This window comes from Prionailurus viverrinus, unplaced genomic scaffold, assembly GCF_022837055.1.
Source record: "Prionailurus viverrinus isolate Anna unplaced genomic scaffold, UM_Priviv_1.0 scaffold_56, whole genome shotgun sequence".
NCBI lineage: Eukaryota > Metazoa > Chordata > Mammalia > Carnivora > Felidae > Prionailurus > Prionailurus viverrinus.
The window spans coordinates 1,323,651-1,344,719 of NW_025927618.1; positions in this window are offsets into that span (position 1 = coordinate 1,323,651).

Consider the following 21,069-nt stretch of genomic DNA (forward strand, 5'->3'; position numbering starts at 1 on the left):
GCCTCTGGAACCTCTTGGAACCTAAACCTAACCCTAACACTTCCCCGAACCGTTACCCTCCACTGAAACCTAAGCCTGCCTCGTTCCCTTATCCTGCATTTTAGCCGCCTTCTGGTATGGGTCCTCACTTCAGCCCTCGAGGGAGATCACGAGAGCGGAGTCGCTTCGGCCCTCGCATCGTCCCTGGACCGAACCTAACCCTAGCTAAGGCTCTCTCCTCATGGGGACCCAATTCCAAGCTCGGACAGCATCACGCGCATAGGGAACAAAAGCGGTGCAGAGTGACTCGGCAAGGAACCTGGAAGCTCACCATGTCGTTTCCCAGGCCCGGCTGCGGCTTCCGAGAGGATTGCGGAGGCCTCCTCGACAAGGGGCTTATCGACGGGTGTGGTCTTGGCAGCCAAAGAGGGACCCTGACCGGCACCGTCCCATGTGCCCTCAACTCAGCCCTTCGGGGAGACCACTGCCCTGCTGTGAGTTCAGCGCCTGGAACCTCCTGGGACCTAACCCTATCCCTAACCCTACCCCGAACAAGGACCCTCCACCGAAACCTAAGCCTGCCTCGACACCTAATCCTGCATTTGAGCCGCCTCCTGGCATGGGCCCTCACTTCAGGCCTCGAGGGAGATCACGAGACCGGAGTCGCTTCGGCCCTGGCGACGTCTCTGGACCGAACCCTAACCCTAGCTAAGGCTCTCTCCTCATGGGGACCCAATTCCAAGGTCGGACAGCATCACGTGCCTGGGGTCCAGAAGTGGTGCAGGCTGACTCGGCATGGAACTTGGAATCTCACCATGTCGTTTCCCAGGCCCGGCTGCGACTCCCGAGAGGATTCCGGAGGCCTCCTCGACCAGGGGCTTATCGACGTGTGTGGTCTTGTCACACAAAAAGGGACCCTGACCGGCACGGTCCCTTGTTCCCTCAACTCACCCCTTCAGGGAGACCACTGCCCTGCTTTGGGATCGGCGCCTGGAACCTCCTGGGACCTAACCCTAACCCTAACCCTACCCCAAACCAGGACCATCCACCGAAACCTAAGCCTGCCTCGACACCTAATCCTGCATTTGAGCCGCCTCCTGGCATGGTCCTTCACTTCAGCCCTCGAGGGAGATCACGAGACCAGGATCGCTTTGGCCCTGGCGATGTCGCTGGACCGAACCTTAACCCTAGCTAAGGCTCTCTCCTCATGGGGACCCAATTCCAAAGTCGGACAGCATCACGCGCCTGGGGTCCAGAAGCGGTGCAGGCTGACTCGTCAAGGAACCTGGAAGCTCACCATGTCGTTTCCCCCGCCCGGCTGCACTCCCGAGAGGATTCCGGAGGCCTCCTCGACCAGGGGCTTATCGACGTGTGTGGCCTTGGTAGCCAAAGAGGGATCCTGACCGGCTCCGTCCTTGGTGCCCGCAACTAAGCCCTTCGGGAAGAACACTGCCCTGCTGTGAGTTCTGCGTCTGGAACCTCTTGCGACCTAAACCTAACCCTAACCCTTCCCCGAAACGTTACCCTCCACTGAAACCTAAGCCTGCCTCGTTCCCTTATCCTGCATTTGCGCCGCCTTCTGGCATGGGTCCTCTCTTCAACCCTCGAGGGAGATCATGAGAGCAGAGTCGCTTCGGCCCTCGCATCGTCCCTGGACCGAACCCTAACCCTAGCTAAGGCTCTCTTCTCATGGGGACCCAATTCCAAGGTCGGACAGCATCACGCGCATAGGGAACAGAAGCGGTGCAGGCTGACTCGGCAAGGAACCTGGAAGCTCCCCATGTCGTTTCCCAGGCCCGGCTGCAGCTCCCGAGAGGATTCCGGAGGCCTCCTCGACCAGGGGCTTTTCGACGTGTGTGGTCTTGGCAGCCAAAGAGGGACCCTGACCGGCACCGTCCCTTGTGCCCTCAACTCAGCCCTTCGGAGAGACCACTGCCCTGCTGTGAGTTTGGCGCCAGGAACCTCCTGGGTCCTACCCCTAAACCTAAACCTAACCCAAACCGTTACCCTCCACCGAAACCTAAGTCTGCCTCGATCCCTAATCCTGCATTTGAGCCGCTTCCTGGCATGGGCCCTCACTTCAGCCCTCGAGGGAGATCACGAGACCAGAGTCGCTCGGCCCTGGCGACGTCGCTGGACCGAACCTTAACCCTAGCTAAGGCTCTCTCCTCATGGGGACCCAATTCCAAGGTCGGACAGCATCACGCGCATGGGGAACAGAAGCGGTGCAGGCTGACTCGGCAAGGGACCTGGAAGCTCACCATGTTGTTTCCCAGGCCTGGCTGCAGCTCCCGAGAGGATTCCGGAGGCCTCCTCGACCAGGGGCTTATTGACGTGTGTGGTCTTGGCAGCCAAAGACGGACCCTGATCGGCCCCGTCCCTTGTGCGCTCAACTCAGCCCTTCGGGGAGACCACTGCCCTGCTGTGAGTTCAGCGCCTGGAAACTCCTGGGATCTAACCCTAACCCTAACCCTACCCCGAACCAGGACCCTCCACCGAAACCTAAGCCTGCCTCGACACCTAATACTGCATTTGAGCCGCCTCCTGGCATGGGCCCTCACGTCAGCCCTCGAGGGAGATCACGAGACCGGAGTCGCTTCGGCCCTGGCGTCGACCCTGGACCGAACCCTAACCCTAGCTAAGGCTCTCTCCTCATGGGGACCCAATTCCAAGGTCGGACAGCATCACGCGCATAGGGAACAGAAGCGGTGCAGGCTGACTCGGCAAGGAACCTGGAATCTCAATATGTCGTTTCCCAGGCCCGGCTACAGCTCCCGAGAGGATTCCGGAGGCCTCCTCGACCAGGGGCTTATCGACGTGTGTGGCCTTGGCAGCCAAAGAGGGACCCTGACCGGCACCGTCCTTTGAGCCCTCAACTCAGACCTTCGGGGAGACCACTGCCCTTCTGTGGGTTTGGCGCCTGGAACCTCTTGGGACCTAACCCTAACCCTAACCCTTCCCCGAACCAGGACCCTCCACTGAAACCTAAGCCTGCCTCGTTCCCTTATCCTGCATTTGAGCCGCCTTCTGCATGGGCCCTCACTTCAGCCCAAGAGGGAGATCACGAGACCAGAGTCGCTTCGGCCCTGGCGTCGTCCCTGGACCGAACCCTAACCCTAGCTAAGGTTCTCTCCTCATGGGGACCCAATTCCAAGGTCGGACAGCATCACACGCCTGGGGTCTAGAAGCGGTGCAGGCAGATTCGGCAAGGAACCTGGAAGCTCACCATGTCGTTTCCCAGGCCCGGCTGCAGCTCCAGAGAGGATTCCGGAGGCCTCCTCGACCAGGGGCTTTTCGACGTGTGTGGCCTTGACAGCCAGGGAGGGACCCTGACCGGCACCGTCCCTTGTGCCCTCAACTCAGCCCTTCGGGGAGACCACTGCCCTGCTGTGGGTTCGGCGCCTGGAACCCCCTGGGACCTAACCCTAATCCTACCCGGGACCCTCCACTGAAACCAAAACTTGCCTCGATCCCTAATCCTGCATTTGAGCCGCCTTCTGGCATGGGGCCTCACTTCAGTCCTCGAGGGAGGTCACGAGACCCGAGTCGCTTCGGCCCTGGTGACATACCTGGACCGAACCCGAACCCTAGCTAAGGCTCTTTCCTCATGGGACCCAATTTCAAGGTCGGACAGCATCACGCGCCTGGGTTCCAAAAGCGGTTCAGGCAGACTCGGCAAGGACCTGGAATCTCAACATATCGTTTCCCAGGCCCGGCTGCAACTCCCGAGCGGATTCTGGAGGCCTCCTCGACCAGGGGCTTATCCATGTGTGTGGCCTTGGCTGTCTAACAGGGATCCTGACCGGCACCGTCCCTTGTGCCCTCAACTCAGCCCTTCGGGGAGACCACGGCCCTACTCTGAGGTCGGCGCTTGGAGACTCCAGGTACCCAACCATAACCCTAACCCTACCCCGATGCGGGACCCTCCACCGAAAGCTAAGCCTGTCTCGATCCCTAATCCTGCATCTGAGCCGCATCTAGCATGGACCCTCACTTCAGTCCTGGAAAGAGATCACGAGACCGGAGTCGCTTCGGCCCTGGCAACGTCCCTGGAACGAACCCTAACCCTAGCTAAAGCTCTCTCCTCATGGGGAGCCAATTCCATGGTCTGACAGCATCAAGCGCCTGGGTTCCAGATGCGGTGCAGTCTGACTCGGCAAGGAACCTTGAAGCTCACCGTGACGTTTCCCAGGACGGCTTCAGCTCCCGATAGGAGTCCGGAGGCCTCCTGGACCAGGGGCTTATCGACGTGTGTGGCCTTGGCAGCCAAAGAGGGAACCTGACCCGCCCAGTCCTTTGTACCCTCAAATCAGCCCTTCAGGGAGACCACTGCCCTGCTGTGGGTTCGGCGCCTGGAGCCTCCAGGTTCCCATCACTAACCCTAACCAAACCCCGATCCGGGACCCTCTACCAAAACCTAAGCCCTCCTCGTTCCCTAATCCTGCAATTCAGTCGCCTTCTGGCATGGGCCCTGACTTCAGCCCTCGAGGGAGATCACGAGACTGGAGTCACTTTAACCCTAATGACGTCCCTGGACCGAACCCTAACCCTACGTGGGCTCTCTCCCCAAGGGCACCCAATTCCAACGTCTGACAATACTAGGCGCCTGGGGTCCAGAAGCTGTGCAGCCTTACTCGGCATGGAATTTGGCAGCTCACCATTTCGTTTCCCAGGCCCGACTGCAGCCCTTGAGAGGATTCACGAAGCCTCCTCCTCCAGGGGCGGATCAATGTGTGTGGCCTTGGCATCCAAAGAGTCATCCTGACCCACACCTTCCCTTGTGCCCTCAACTTAGCCCCTCGGGGAGACCACTGCCCTGCTGTGTGTTCGGCGCCTGGAATCTCATGGTCCTAACCCTAACCCTAACCCTACCCCAACCCGGGACCCTCCACCAAAACCTTGGCCTGCCTTGATCACTGACCCTGCAAGTGAGCCTCCTTCTGGCATGGGCTCTCACGTCAGCCTTAAACGAGATCACGAGACCGCTGTCGTTTCGAACCTGGCCATGTCCCTGGACCGAATTCTAACCCTATCTAACGCTCAGTCCCCATGGGGATCCAATTCCAACATCTGAAAACTCCACGTGCTTCGGGTCCAGAAGCGGTGCAGGCTCACATGGCATGGAACCTGGAAGCTCACCATGTCGTTTCACAGGCCTCACTACAGCTGCCCTAGAGGATTCCAGAGGCTCCTCGTTCAGGGGCCGTTCGACGCATGTGGCCTTGGCAGCCAAAGACGGATCCTGACTAGCACCATCCCTTGTGCCCTCAACTCAGCCCTTCGGGGAGACCATCGTTTTGCTGTAGGTTCCGTGCCTGGAGCCTCCTGGGACGTAACCCTAACCTTAACGCCACTTCTAACCGGGTCCCTCCACAGTAATCTAAGCATGCCTCGAACCCTAACCCTGCACTTGAGCCGCCTTCTGGCATGGGCCCTCAATTATTCCTGAGGGAGGTCACGAGCCTGGAGTCGCTATGGGCCTGGCGATGTCCCTTTACCGAAACCTACCCCTAGCTTAGGCTCTCTCCCCATGGGGACCCAATCCCTACGTCTCACAACACCATACGCCTTGGGTCATTATGGGTTGCATGGTCACCTGGTATGGTATCTGGAAGCTCACCATATCGTTTCCCATGCCTGTTGCAGCTGCCAGAGAGAATTCCTGAGTCTTCCCCGGCCAGGTGCTCATAGAGTCTGACCCTGCCCGGAACTCTCCCTTGTGCCCTGAACTCAGTCCTTCGGAGAGACCGCTGAAGTGTTCTCGCTTCAGCACCTGGGGCCTCCTGGGACGTAACCCCAACCCTACCCTTAACGAGACCCTCCTCCTAATCCTCAGCCGGACTTGAACCCTATCCCTTCATCTTAACCTCACCTTCACATGAGCCCTCACTTCATCTCTCGAGGGAGATCTCGAGACAGGAGTCACTTCGATCCTGGCTACGTCCCTGGTCCAAACACTAACCGTAGCTAAGGCTCTCACCCCTTGTGGACCCAATCGCATGGTCTGGCAACACCACGTGCCTGGGGTTCCAGAAGCGGGGCAGTGTCCCTCAGCATGGTGCCTGGAACCTCACAATGTCATTCTGCAGGCCCGGCTGCAGTTGTCTGAGAGAATTCCTGAGGCCTACCGGACCAGTGGCCCATAGAGTTGCATGGCCAGGAAGCCAAAGACTGAACCTTCCCGGCCCTCTCCCCTGTGCCCTCTACTTAGCCCATTCGGGTGACCACTGCCCTGCTGTGGGCTCAGTACCTGGGGCCTCTTGGGTCCTAACCCAATCCCTAACCCTAACGGAAACCTCAACCGAATCCTAACCCGATCTTGAAACCTAATCAAACAATTGACCCCCGCTGTCTCCTGGTCCCTTACTTCATTCCTCTAGGGAGATCACGAGACTGGAGTTGCTTTGGCCCTGGCAACGTCCTGGACCCAACCCTAACCCTAGCTCAGACTCTCTCCCAATGGGGATGTAAGCAAGAAACCATAAATCGTCTATGAGAAAAATTGAAGAAACCCGGAGAAATGGAAAACATTCCATGCTCACGTATTAGAAGAACAAACATTTGGGGTGTCTGGGTGGCACAGTCGGTTAAGCGTCCGACTTCTACCAGGTCACGATCTCGCGATCCGTGATATCGAGCCCCATGTCAGGCTGTGGGCTGATGGCTCAGAGCCTGGAGCCTGTTTCCTATTCTGTGTCTCCCTCTCTCTCTGCCAATCCCCGGTTCATGCTCTGTCTCTGTCTGTCCCCCAAAAATAAATAAACGTTGAAAAAAAAAAGAAGAAGAACAAACATTGTTAAGATGTCAATACTACCAAAGCAATCGACACACTCAATGCAATCCCTATCAAAAAACACGAGCTTTCTCCACAGAGCTAGAACAAACAACCCTAAAATGTGTAAGGATCCAGAAAAGATACCAAAAACTAAAGTCATGTTGAAAGAGAAAACAAAGGTGGAAACATGACTATTTTGGATTTATGGTGTATTAGAAAGCTGCATTCATCAAGACAGTATATACAGGCACAGAAACGGAGACAGACGTCAATGGAACAGAATATGGAACCCAGAAATATACCCTCAAACATAATGTGAGTAATCTTTGTTAACACAGAAAGAATATCCAATGGAATAAGAGTCTCTTCAGCAAATGGTACTAAGAATACTGGACAGTGAGAAGGATGACACTGGACACTGTTCTTAAACGACACACACACACACACACACACACACACACACACACACCTCAAAATGGATGAATTATCTAACTGTAAGTCAGGAACCATCAACATCCTAGAGGAGATAACAGGCAATGTACCTCCTTGATCCTGGCCGCAGCAACTTCTCGCTTGTCATGTCTCCAGAAACAAGGGCAATACAAACCACAATGAACTATTGGGTCCTGAAGATAAAAAGCTTCTGCACAGCAGGGGACAAAATCAGCTAAACTAAAAGGCAACTGAATGAAATGGGAGAAGATATTTGCAGGTGACATATCAGATATAGGGTTAGTATCCAAAATCTATAAAAACTGATCACACTCAACACCCAGAAACCAAATAATCCAGTGAAGAAATGGGCAAAAGACATGAAGAGACACCTTAAGAAAGATGACATCCAGATCGGTCACACATGAAAAGATGCTCAATCTCACTGGTCATCACTGAAATACAAATGAAACCCACAATGAGATATCCCCTCACACCTATCAGAATGGCTAAAATTAGCATCTCCGGAAATGACAGATGTTTGCAAGGATGCAGGGAAAGGGAACCCTTTTGCAATGCTGGTGCGAATGCAAAGCGGTGTAGCCATTCTGGACAATAGTATGGAGATTCGTCACAAACACAAAAAATAGAACTACACTAGGACCCAGCAATTGCACTACTACGTATTTATCCAAAAGATACACTAACGCTGACTCGAAGTGGCACGTGTACTCCAATATTTATAGCAGCATTCTCAACAATAGCTAAGTTATGCAAAGAGCCCAAATGACCACTGACAGATGAATGGATAAAGAAGATATGGTATATGCATACAATGGACTATCACTCGGCGACCAAAAAGAATGAAATCTCGCTCTTTGCATCAACGTGGATGGAACCAGACTTTCTTAAGCTAAGCAAAATATGTCAGAGAACGACACACACCCTATGATTACTCTCATCTGTCGAATTTAATAAAACTGATGAACATAGTGCAAGGAAAGCAAAAATAAGATACATACAAAGAGGGAGTCAAATGATAAGAAACTGTTAAATAGAGGGAAGAACCTCAGGGTTCCTGGAGGGTTACTGAATAGGGGTATTGGCTAAACGGGTGACGGGCATTAGGGGTGGACCTTGGGATAAGTATTGGGTATATTTTGTACTTGATGGATCACTAAATTCTACTGCTGAAACTGTATTCCTCTATAAGGTAACTAACTTGGCCCTAAATTTTAAAAAGAAGAAATATTAAAAATAAGTAAAGAAATGTACCACCAGTCAAAAGAAAAGAATATTTAAGTCGGGCTCTTGAGTGGAAAGGAAAGACTAAAAGTGTTACAGACAAGAAAGGATCAGAGAAAACATCAAGAAACAATGACAAATCAACTACTAGAATGGGACTAAATATATACCTAGCAATAATCACTCTGACTATAAATGGACTAAATGCTCCAATCCAAAGACATTGGATAGGGCGTCAGAATGGACAAAACAAACAAACAAACAAGCAAACAAAAAACAATGTCTATCTAGATGCTGCCTACAAAGCCTTATTTGGACTTAAGTCTCCTGCAGATTTCTTATTTTTTTTAATTTTTTAATGTTTATTTATTTTTGAGACAGAGAGAGACCGAGCATAAACGGGGGAGGGTCAGAGAGAGGGAGACACAGAATCTGAAACAGGCTCCAGGCTCTGAGCTGTCAGCACAGAGCCCGACGCGGGGCTCGACCTCACGGACCGCGAGATCATGACCTGAGCCGAAGTCGGCCCCTTAACCGACTGAGCCACCCAGGCGCCCCAAGTCTCCTGCAGATTTGAAGTGAGGGAATGAAGAAATATTTATCATGCCAATAATGTGAAAAGAAAGCCAGTAGCCATACTTATATCAGGCAAAATAAACTTTAAAGCCGAGACTCTATTTTGGTACCCTTTGGGTAAATACCTAAGAGTGACAATGCATGCACCCAATATTTATAGCAGAATTATCAACAGTAGCCCAACTATGGAGAAAGCCCAAGTATCCATCAACTGAGGAAGGTGTAAAGAAGTTGCGGTGTGTGTATGTATACGTATGTATATGCATATGGACATACGTGTATGTTCATATATACATACATACGTATATACAATGAAATATAACTCAGCTTCAAGAAGAATGAAATCTTGCCATTTGCAACGATGTGGATGGAGCTCGAATGTATTATGCTACGTGAAATACGTCAATCAGAGAAAGACACATATATGATTTCACTCATGTGGAAGTAAAGAAACAAAACACATGAAAACTAAGGAAGGAGCCAGGAAAAGAGAAGCCTGGTAACAAACCACATGAGTCTCTTAATGTTAGAGAAAAAAAAAGTGAAAGTTGATGGAGGGAGATGGGTCAGCGCTGGGCTAGATGGAGGACGAGTATTAAGGAGAGCACTTGTTGTGATGAGCACTGGGTGTTGTATGTAAAGGATGAATCACCGAATTCTACTCCTAAACCCGAGAATGCACTGTATGTCAACTAAGACTTAAATTAAAATACATACATACATACATACATACATACATACAGCTATAACAAGAGATGAAGACAGACACGATCTGATACTAAAGGGGACAGCCAAACAAGAAGATCCAATGATTGTAAATTTTGATGCACCCAACATGCGATCACCAAGTATACAAAACATTTAGCAACAACCGTAAAGGAACTCATTTATAATATGATGATGATAGTAGAGAACTTTAACACATCACTCACATCAATGGACAGAACCTATAAACAGAACGTCAACAAGGAAACAATGGCTTTGAATGACACACTGGACCAGAAGGGTTTAACAGATATATTCAGAACACTCCATACTAAAATGCCAGAGTACACATTCTTTTCAAGCATACCCAGGCCGTTCTCCAGAATTGATCACATTCTAGGTCACAAATCAGGCCTCAAGAGGTACCCAACGACAGAGATCAGACCAAGCATCTTTTCTAACCACAAAGCTAGGAAACTTGAAGTCAACCACAAAAAGAGGGCGGGGGGGGGGCGGGAAGGCCACAAATAAAGGGAGGTTAAGTAACCTGCTACTAAATGAATGGGTCAAACAGGAAATCAATGAGAAAATACACTGAAATAAATGAAAATGAAAATACACTGGTAAAACCCTTTGGAATGCGGCAAAAGCAGTCTATGATGGAAGTATATAGCAATACAAGCCTACCTTAAAGAGCAAGAAAACTCTCAAAGAATCCTAACTTACACCTGAAGGAATGAGAAAAAGAGCAGCAGAAGGAAGGAAATAATAGAGTTTAGGGCAGAAATAAGGAATATAGAAACCAAAAAGACACTAGACCAAATCAATGAAACCAGGGGCTGGTTCATTGAATGCAGTAATCAACTTGAAAACCTCCTAGGCAGACTCTTCACAAAGAAGACAGAAAGGACTCAAATAAATGAAATCACAAATAAGAAAGGAGAAGTGACAGTCAACACCACAAAAATACAATTAGAAGATAATATTATGAACATCTATATGCAACAAATTGGACACTCTGAAAAAAATGGACAACTTCCTAGAAACTCACACACTACGAAAACTGAAACAGGAAGATACCTAAAATCTGAAAACAGAAAGATACCCCATCAGTAATTAAAAAAATCTCCCCCCAACACAAGAGTTCATGGCCAGATGGCTTCATGGATGAATTCTACCATCCATTCAAGGAAGAGGTAATAGGTATTCTCCTCGAATTATTACAAAATTAAAAAAGAAGGAAAACTTACAAATTCATCGTATGAGGCATCATTACCCTGATACCAAAATGAGATGAAGCCTCCACTAAAGCCAAAAACTGCAGCGGCGCCTGTGTGGGTCGGTCGGTTTACTGTCCAACTCTTAATTTTGGATGAGGACAATATCTTGCGGTACGTGGGTTCCAGTCCCACGGTGGGCCCTGCCATGACAGTGTGGGGCGTGGCCAGGATTCTCTCTCTCCCTGTCTCTCTGCCCCTCCCTCACTTTTATGTACACTATCTAAGGAAAGAAATAAGCATTTAAAAAGATGTTTAAAAAATTTTAAATAAAACTGCAGAGCAATAGCCTGATGTCTATGTATGCCGAAATTCTCATTAAAATACCTTCAAATTAAAGTCAACAATACATTGATAGAATCATTTCCCATAATCAAGTGGTATATATTCCTGGGCTGCAAGCGTGGTTCCACATTCACATATCAATCAACATGATGCACCACAGTAATAGAAGAAAGCATAAGAACAATAGGATGCTTTCAACAGATGCAGGGAAACTATTTGATAAAATGTCACATCCATTCATGATAAAAACCCTCAGCAAACTACATTGAGACTCAACCTACCTACACATAATAAAGGTCGTCTATGAAAAACCCACAGCTCGTCTCATCCTCAATGGGTAAGAATTGAAAGTTTTTCTTCCAAAGTCAGGGACAAGCTAGGAATGACCCCTCTCACCACTGTTATCCCACATAGTACGGGAAACCCGAACCACAGCACTCAGACAACAAAAAGAAATAAGAGGCATCCAAATCGGCAAGGAAGAAGTAGCACTTTCGCTGTTTGCAACTGACATGATAGGTTCTATAAAAAGCATGAAAGGCTCGCTTAAAAATTGCTAGGATCGATATATGAATTCGACAAGTCACAATCTACAGAAATCAAGGAAGATAGATGTATTGAATTTCTAACACAAATCATGAATTAACACAGAGAGAAAGTAAGGGATCAAAACCATTGACAGGCTCACAAATACCACAAGAAACCAGGAATAAACCTAACCAAAGAGGTGAAACACCTGTACTCTAAAGGCTATGAAACACTGATGAAATAAATGGAAGAGGACACAAAGAAATGGACATACATTTCATGTTCATGGATGGGAAGCACAAAATACTGTTAAAATGTCTACACTCCTCAAAGCAATCTACACATATAATGAAATGAAGTGTGATAGGGATATCACGCTAACAAAAACATTTGTCACAGAACAAGAACAAATAATCTCAACATGTGTATGGAATGACAAATGTCCCCAAACAGCCAACACAAACTTGTAGAAGAAAAGCAAAGCTGGAGACATCACAATTCCAGACTTTAGGTTATATTACAAAGCTATACCGATCAGAACAGTATGATCCGTATGTCCGTACTGAACAGTACTGACAAAACCACAACAAAAAGTAACAACAACAACAAACTCATATGCATAGATCAATAGCATGGACACCCAGAAATAAACTCACACCTCTATGGTCAATTCAATCTCAACAAAGCAGGAAGGAACATCCAATGGAAAAAAAAGATAGTCTTGGGACACATGGGTGGCCCAGTCACGAAAGCGTGTGATGGTGGGTTCAGCTCAGGTCATAATCTCAGGGCAGTGCAGAGCATGCGTGGGATTCTCTCTCTCCACATCTCTCTGCCCCTCTTCTGCATTCGCTCTCTCTCTCTCTCTCTCTCTCTCTCTCAAAAATAAATACATAAATTAAAAAAAAGGCTCCTCAATATATGGTTTTGGAAAAACTTGACTGCAATCTGCAAAACAAAACAAAAACAACGGACCACTGTCTTACAACATACACAAAAATAAATCCAACATGGACAAAGACCTCTATGTGAAACCTGAAACCATAAAAATCCCAGAGGATAACACGGGTAGTATCTTACTTGACATTGCCTGTACAAACGTCTTTGTAGATATATCTCTAGAGGTAAGGGAAACGCAAGCAAAAATAATGAGACTTTATAAAAATTAAAACCTTCCGTCACCAAGGAAATAATCAACAAAACGAAAACATCAACAGAATGATATTTGCAAACGACATCGGATACAGGGTTAGTGTCCAAAATATATACAGTTATACAGCACCCAAAAAATGAGAAATCTGATTAAAAATGGGCAGAAGACACGAGTGGACATTTCCCGAAGGAAGACATATACATGGCCAAGAGACACATGAAAAAATGCTCAACAATACTGATCTTCAGGGAGATACAATTCGAAAGTACAATGAGAGAACACATCACATCTGTCACAATGGCTAAAATCAATGAAGGATGACACAGCAGGTGTTGCCATGGATGTGGGGAAAGAATAACCCTCTTGCACTGTGGGTAGGAATGCAAACTGCTGCAGCCACTCTGGAAAACCACATGGAGATGTCCAAAAACAAAACAAAACTAGAAATAGAAGTACCTTACAATCCAGCAACTTCACTACAAGGTATTTCCACAAAGAATACAAAATCTTCAAAGGGATACAAGCACCGTGATGTTTACAGCAGCGTTTTCTACAATAGCCAAATGACAGAAACTATCCAAGCACCCATCAACGGATGAATAAATTGAGATGTGGTCTATGGAATGTAATATGATTTAGCCGTAAAAACATGAAATCTTGCAATTTGCCACAAGGTGGATGGAGAGAGAGAATGTTATGCTGGGTGAAATAAGCCTCTCGGAGAAAGACAAATACCCAATGATTTCGCTAACACATGGCAAGAAAACAAAAGAAAGGGGCGGGGAGAGGAGACCAATGGACTCTTAACTAGGAAACAAACTGGGGAGTTCCACAGCGAGGTGAGGGAATGGGTGAAACAGCTGATGGGGATTCAGAAGTGCACCTGGGATGAGCACCGGGTGACGTGTGGAAGTGTTGCTCTATATTGGACACCTGAAACTACTATTACACTGTGTCTTCACTCAGTGGAATTTAAATTAAAAGATAACATAAGGTTAATGAGACTTACCTACCGGGTTTTCGGTAGTGTTCAATCACTTCACTAGGTTGGAAAAATAACCATGAAATTTTTAAAAAAGCATGTATGATATGTGGGACAGTTTGTGCCCTTACCTTGGCCTCTGGGTCCAGCAGGACTCGGAACATGGGTCCCAGCTCCTTCTTCTAGAAGGTCGTGAGACGAGCATTTCATGGATCCACGTCCTAATTGAATGCAGCTCCCGTGCTTCTGAATTTCTGTTAGGGTTCCTTGTCGGAAACAAGCCTGGATCTGGAACACACCATCGACTGCATCTATGAGGTGATGTCGTGGGACCCCGGAATCCACAAGTCCTTTAGTAAAATACGTCTTGTGCAAACACTGTCCGGGAAGGGGTGGAATGAAACACGGGAACAGCCCAGAAAATGCAAAGGCCTGTGCAGCTCAGCGACCAGCTTGACCAGGGAAGCCACCCGGCGCCCCCTCCTCAGCAGTCAGTACAACAAGGCAGCTTCTCTCTGGCGACTCAGGAGATGCCAAGTTGCTGCTAAGCTTCCAAGGTCTCCCCTGGGGAGGGTGGCAGAACCTGCTGGAAATGCAGCTCTGCTCTCTGTACTCAGGCACCAGCAGAGGTCTGAGTCCTCTGAGAGCAATGAAAGCGCTTCCTGCTCTGAGGTGCCCTGAGTCAGAAAAGCAGATGGTGCGCCCTCTGCTGGCTATCACTGCCAAGCAGAGGAACCCGCCCCTCGGGGGTCTGTGGTGCTTGAGCTCTCTCTGCTGGCCACCATGGGAATTCCTTCAATGTGGAAGGCCCTGGTTGCTCAGCTGAGAGACCGAAGGTGCTCTGGGCAACTAAGCCTGTTCTCCTCGTTGGGAAGATTTTAGTGACAGGGCCTGGGACACAAAATCTTTTCCTTCTCTTTCTTGTGAGTGAAGAATGAAACCGAATTTATTAAAGTAACGACATCATTGGTAATGTTTTAAGCAATATTCACAGAAAAATAGACCTCCGATTTACACATGCTGAACAAGAAGTAATTTTGTTTACCACCAAAATACTTAGGTTAGATAAAGAATGGACACCTTTGAGAGAGAGAGATACCGGCGTCCAGCGATGGAGTGAATGAGTCCTAGGGATACAAGGGACAGCCAATGGAATGGAGTCAATCCTGTAACAATATTGTTGCATGCTTTCACAGGATAGCTACACTTGTGGTTGAGTACAACATAATGTAGAGACAAATGGAATGACTACAATGTATGCCTAAAACTAACACAACGAATGTGTGAACAATATTTCAATTAAAAAGAGACATCCTTTACACTATCTTTAATTTCTTCTTCTTTGCCACTAAACTATCCTTCCTGGGGCGCTTGGGTGGCTTAGTCGGTGAAGCGTCCGACTTTGAGTCAAGTCAGGATTTGGCAGTCCATGAGTTTGAGCCCTGCATCAGGCTCTGTCCTGAGAGCTCAGAGCCTTGAGCCTGCCTCATATTCCATGTCTCCCACTCTATCCCCCTCCCCAGATCGGGTTCTCTCAAAAAAAGAAATATTAAAAATGAAAAATCATTCCTCATTGAGAATCTGCGAATTTCCATTCATACCAGATTCTCTAGCATCACCTTCTTGGTGTTGAAAGCTTATCTGAAAAGTCACGAATAATATCTTTTTTTTTTTAATATTTTTCAACATTTTTATTTATTTCTGGGACAGAGAGAGACAGAGCATGAACGGGGGAGGGGCAGAGAGAGAGGGAGACACAGAGTCGGAAAGAGGCTCCAGGCTCCGAGCCATCAGCCCAGAGCCTGACGCGGGGCTCGAACTCACGGACCGTGAGATCGTGACCTGGCTGAAGTCGGACGCTTAACCGACTGCGCCACCCAGGCGCCCCACGAATAATATTTTTGATGATACATTTGTGACAACGTCAGAATGCAACTTACAGGGAGCTACACATCAGTTGTGAATTTACAGTGTGTATCCTTGGCTAATATTTACACTGAAATGTGCTTTAGGGATACGGATGGATGAAATAATGTCCATCCGTCATATAGGTCAATTGCCCATAGGACTATTATGCCTTCAATTAGTAATTGCCATCTCTTCAGAACTAAAAGAAAGCTGGGTCAAGAAAATGTCTTTGAATTTCATGTAAGAGAAGACTAGGGTGTTTGAAAGGGTCCACCTACCTTCTGGATTCCTCAGATTGGTTGTGGAGAGGAGGATAGCAACCTATGATTTGGATGCACACCGCTAGTCCCAGAGGGAGGATGTGTACCTTATTGTCAAATATAGATATATATTTTACCAATATTACTAGTCCACCTCTGCCAGGTCCAGACTGCAGGACCTGGGGGCAACGCAATGCCTGATGCCTGGGTTCAGAACTTGAGGAAGGCAGGCTGGCGGGGGAGGGGGGAAATCCAACAGAGCCTGGGGCAGTGAGGGAGATGGCCCTGGGACACCTCCCCACAGGGCAGACTATGGAGTTTACCTGCCAAAGAGCGGCACACTCTCCCTCAAGACATCCCTCTCCATGACAGAACGTGAGGCTGAACCTCACAATTCTAGAAGAAATGAGGGCTACCCATCTTTTCAATTCCAATGGCCTCTGCAGAACTTGGGCCCAGGGATGTTGGAGTCTTGGGGCCATGGAACCCTGATTCCCATGATAGAAGCCCTTTGTGCCCCAGCACTCAGAGCCACTTCCTACATCCCCTCTCCCCTGGCCCATCTAACCGTGTCCACATACCCGGACCAGGTCTCTACTTTCCTTCTTGTACTTCCTCTTTGTCTCTGTTTCTCTCTAACCACATCTCTCTCTATTTCTTCCTTTCACTCTCTAGGGAGTGGTGTATTATACGGTGCTAAACTTTGTTCTTATACATGGGAATATCCAATTTTCCTAGCACCAGTTATTCAAAAGACTACTCTTCTCCACTGTGTATTATTGACTCCCTTGTCGAATACTAGGTGACTGTAATGCATGGGTTTAGTTTGGGCTCTCAATTTCTGTTCCATTGTCTTGTGTGTGTGCTTATGCCAGTGACATCATTGATTTCTTTGTGTTAGAATGACGCTTGAAATCAAGAAGGGGGATGCTTCCTGTTTTATCCTTTCTTGCGTTGGCTACATGGGGTCTTTTTGTGGTTCCAAATAAATTTTAGGTTATGATTTTCTAATTGCATAAATATTGCATCGGAGTCTTGATAGAGATTGCACTGAATCTCTAGATGGCTTTGGGTAATATGGACATTGTATCTGTATTAATTCCTCTGAAAGTTGGACATGGGATGGCTTTTCACTGACTTGTGTGTTCTCCCCTTTCTTTCACCCAAATTGAATTTCTTCCATTCCTGCACACAGGTTTTATAGTTTTCTGTAGAGAGATTTTCATTTCCTTGGCTAACGGTATTGCTATAATTTTTATTGTTTTTGATGCTATAAATGGGATTGTTTTCTTTACTTCTTCTCAGATAATTGGGTTAGTGTATAGGAATGATACAGAATTTGATATGGTGACTTTATACTTTGGAACTTCACTGCATTTCTTGATTAGATATTAACAGGTTCTTTTATATTAAACTTTTTATTTCAGTCCTTTACCTAGTTAAAAAAAAACAACATATTATTTGGGAATAGCTGACACACTATGTTACATTAGTTTCATATGAAAAACATAGTCATTGGCAAATGTATACATTCTGCTACGCTAACACAGGTGTAGCTGTCATCTGTCACCATGCATCCCTACTCCAGTACCATTCTCTATGTGCCCTATGCTATATCTTCTATCTGTGATTCATTCATTGCATAACCAGAAGCCTGCATCATCCAATCCCCTTCACATATCTAGGGAATCCTTGTCTTGTGCCTGATCTTAGCGGAAAATCGTTCACAATTTCACTACTGAGTATGACATTAGCTGTGGGCTTCATATACATGGCCTTCGTTATGTTGAGATCTGACCCTTCTACACAGAATTTTAAAGAGATTTTTACCACAAATGGATACCAAAGTTTCTCAGAACGCTTGTTCTGTGTCTATTGACATCCTCACATGAGTTTCCTTTTTCCTTTTTAACATGTATTTATTTAGAGCAGTTTAAACGTATTTATGTGTTTTTTTTGTACTCATTTTTCAAGTTTTTATTTAAATTCCAGTTGGTTAACATGCAGTGTAATGTTAGCTTCAGGTAAGGAATGTAGTCATCCATCACTTACATACAACACCCAGTGATCCTCACTACTAGTGCCCTCCATAGCCCATCACCCATTGAACCCATCCCCCTATGCCACCTCCCTGGAGACATCCCTGGACCGAACCCTAAGCCAAGCTATGGCTCTCCCCCATGGGGACCCAATTGCAACGTTTGACAACACCACGCGCCTGGGGTCCATACGCGGTGCAGGCTGACTGGGCAAGGAACCTGGAAGCTCACCATGTCGTTTCCCAGGCCTGGCTGCAGCTCCCGAGAGGATTCCGGAGGCCTCCTCGACCAGGGGCTTTTCGACGTGTGTGGTCTTGGCAGCCAAAGAGGGACCCTGACCGGCACCGTCCCTTGTGCCCTCAACTCAGCCCTTTGGGGAGACCACTGCCCTGCTGTGAGTTCAGCGCCTGGAACCTCCTGGGACCTAACCCTAACCCTAACCCTACCACGATCCAGGACCATCCACCGGAACCTAAGCCTGCCTCGACACCTAATCCTGCATTTGAACCGCCTCCTGGCATGGGCCCTCACTTCAGCCCTCGAGGGAGATCACGAGACCGGAGTCGCTTCGGCCCTGGCGAAATCCCTGGACCGAACCCTAACCCTAGCTAAGGCTCTCTCCTCATGGGGACCCAATTCCAAGGTCGGACAGCATAACGCACCTGGGGTCCAGAAGCGGTGCAGGCTGACTCGGCATGGACCTTGCAATCTCACCATGTCGTTTCCCAGGCCCGGCTGCAGCTCCCGAGAGGATTCCGGAGGCCTCCTCGACCAGGGTCTTATCGACGTGTGTGGCCTTGACAGCCAACGAGGGACCCTGACCGGCACGATCCCTTGTGCCCTCAACTCATCCCATCAGGGAGACCACTGCCCTGCTTTGGGAAAGGCGCCTGGAACCCTAGTTAAGGCTCTCTCAGCATGGGGACCCAATTCCAACGTAGGACAGCATCACGAGCCTGGGGACCAGAAGCGGTGCAGGCTGACTTGCCAAGGTACCTGGAAGCTCACCATGTCGTTTCCCAGGCCCAGATGTAGCTCCCGACAGGATTCCGGAGGCCTCCTCGACCAGGGGCTTATCGACGTGTGTGGCCTTGGCAGCCAAAGAGGTATCCTGACCGGCACCGTCCTTTGTGCCCGCAACTAAGCCCTTCGGAAAGAACACTGCCCTGCTGTTAGTTCGGCGTCTGGAACCTCTTGGGACTTAACCCTAACCCTAACCCTTCCCCGAAACGTTACCCTCCACTGAAACCTAAGCTTGCCTCATTCCCTTATCCTGCATTTGAGCAGCCTCCTGGCATGGGCCCTCACTTCAGCCCTCGAGGGAGATCACGAGACCGGAGTCGCGTCGGCCCTGGCGACGTCCTTGGACCGAACCCTAACCCTAGCTAAGGCACTCTCCTCATGGGGACCAAATTCCAAGGTCGGAGAGCATCACGCGCATAGGGAACAGAAGCGGTGCAGGCTGACTTGCCAAGGAACTTGGAATCTCACCATGTCGTTTCCCAGGCCCGGCTGCAGCTCCCGAGAGGATTCCGGAGGCCTCCTCGACCAGGGGCTTTTCGTCGTGTGTGGACTTGGCAGCCAAAAAGGGACCCTGACCGGCACCGTCCCTTGTGCCCTCCACTCAGCCCTTCGGGGAGACCACTGCCCTGCTGTGAGTTCAGCGCCTGGAACGTCCTTGGACCTAACCCTAACCCTAACCCTACTCCGAACCAGGACCCTCCACTGAAACCTAAGCCTGCCTCGACACCTAATCCTGCATTTGATCCGCCTCCTGACATGGGCCCTCATCTAAGCCCTCGAGGGAGATCACGAGACCGGAGTTGCTTCGGCCCTGGCGACATCCCTGGACCAAACCCTAACCCTAGCTATGGCTCCCTCCTCATGAGGACCCAATTCCAAGGTCGGACAGCATCACGCGCCTGGGGTCCAGAAGCGGTGCAGGCTGACTCGGCATGGACCTTGGAATCTCACCATGTCGATTCCCAGGCCTGGCTGCAGCTCCCGAGAGGATTCCGGAGGCCTCCTCGACCAGGGGCTTTTCGTCGTTTGTGGCCATGACAGCCAAAGAGGGTCCCTGACCGGCTCGGTCCCTTGTGCCCTCAACTCAGCCCTTCGGGGAGACCACTGCCCGGCTGTGGGTTCGGCGCCTGGAACCTCCTGGGACCTAACCCTAACCCTAACCCTACCCCGAAAAAGGACCCTCCACCAAAACCGAAGTCAGCCTCGATCCCTATTCCTGCATTTGAGCTGCCGTGTGGCATGGGCCCTCATTTCAGGCCTCGAGGGAGATCACCAGACCGGAGTCGCTTTGGCCCTGGCGACGTCCCTGGACCGAACCCGAACTCTAGATAAGGCTCTCTCCGCATGGGGACCCAATTCCAAGGTAGGACAGCATCACGAGCCTGGGGTCCAGAAGCAGGGCAGGCTGACTTGCCAAGGAACCTGGAAGCTCACCATGTCGTTTGCCAGGCCCGGCTGCAGCTCCCGAGAGGATTCCGGAGGCCTCCTCGACCAGGGGCTTATCGACGTGTGTGGTCTTGGCAGTCAAAGAGTGACCCTGACCGGCACCGTCCCTTGTGCCCTCAACTCAGCCCTTCGGGGAGACCACTGCCTTGCTGTGAGTTGAGCGCCTGGAACCTCCTGGGACCTAACCCTAACCCTAACCCTACCCCGAACCCGTACCCTCCCCCGAAACCTAAGCCTGCCTCGACACCTAATCCTGCATTTGAGCCGCCTTCTGGCATGGGCCCTCACTTCAGCCCTTGAGGGAGATCACGAGACCGGAGTCGCTTCGGCCCTGGCGACGTCCCTGGACCGAGCCCTAACCCTAGCTAAGGCTCTCTCCTCATGGGGACCCAATTCCAAGGTCGGACAGCATCATGCGCCTGGGGTCCAGTAGCGGTGCATGCTGACGCGGCATTG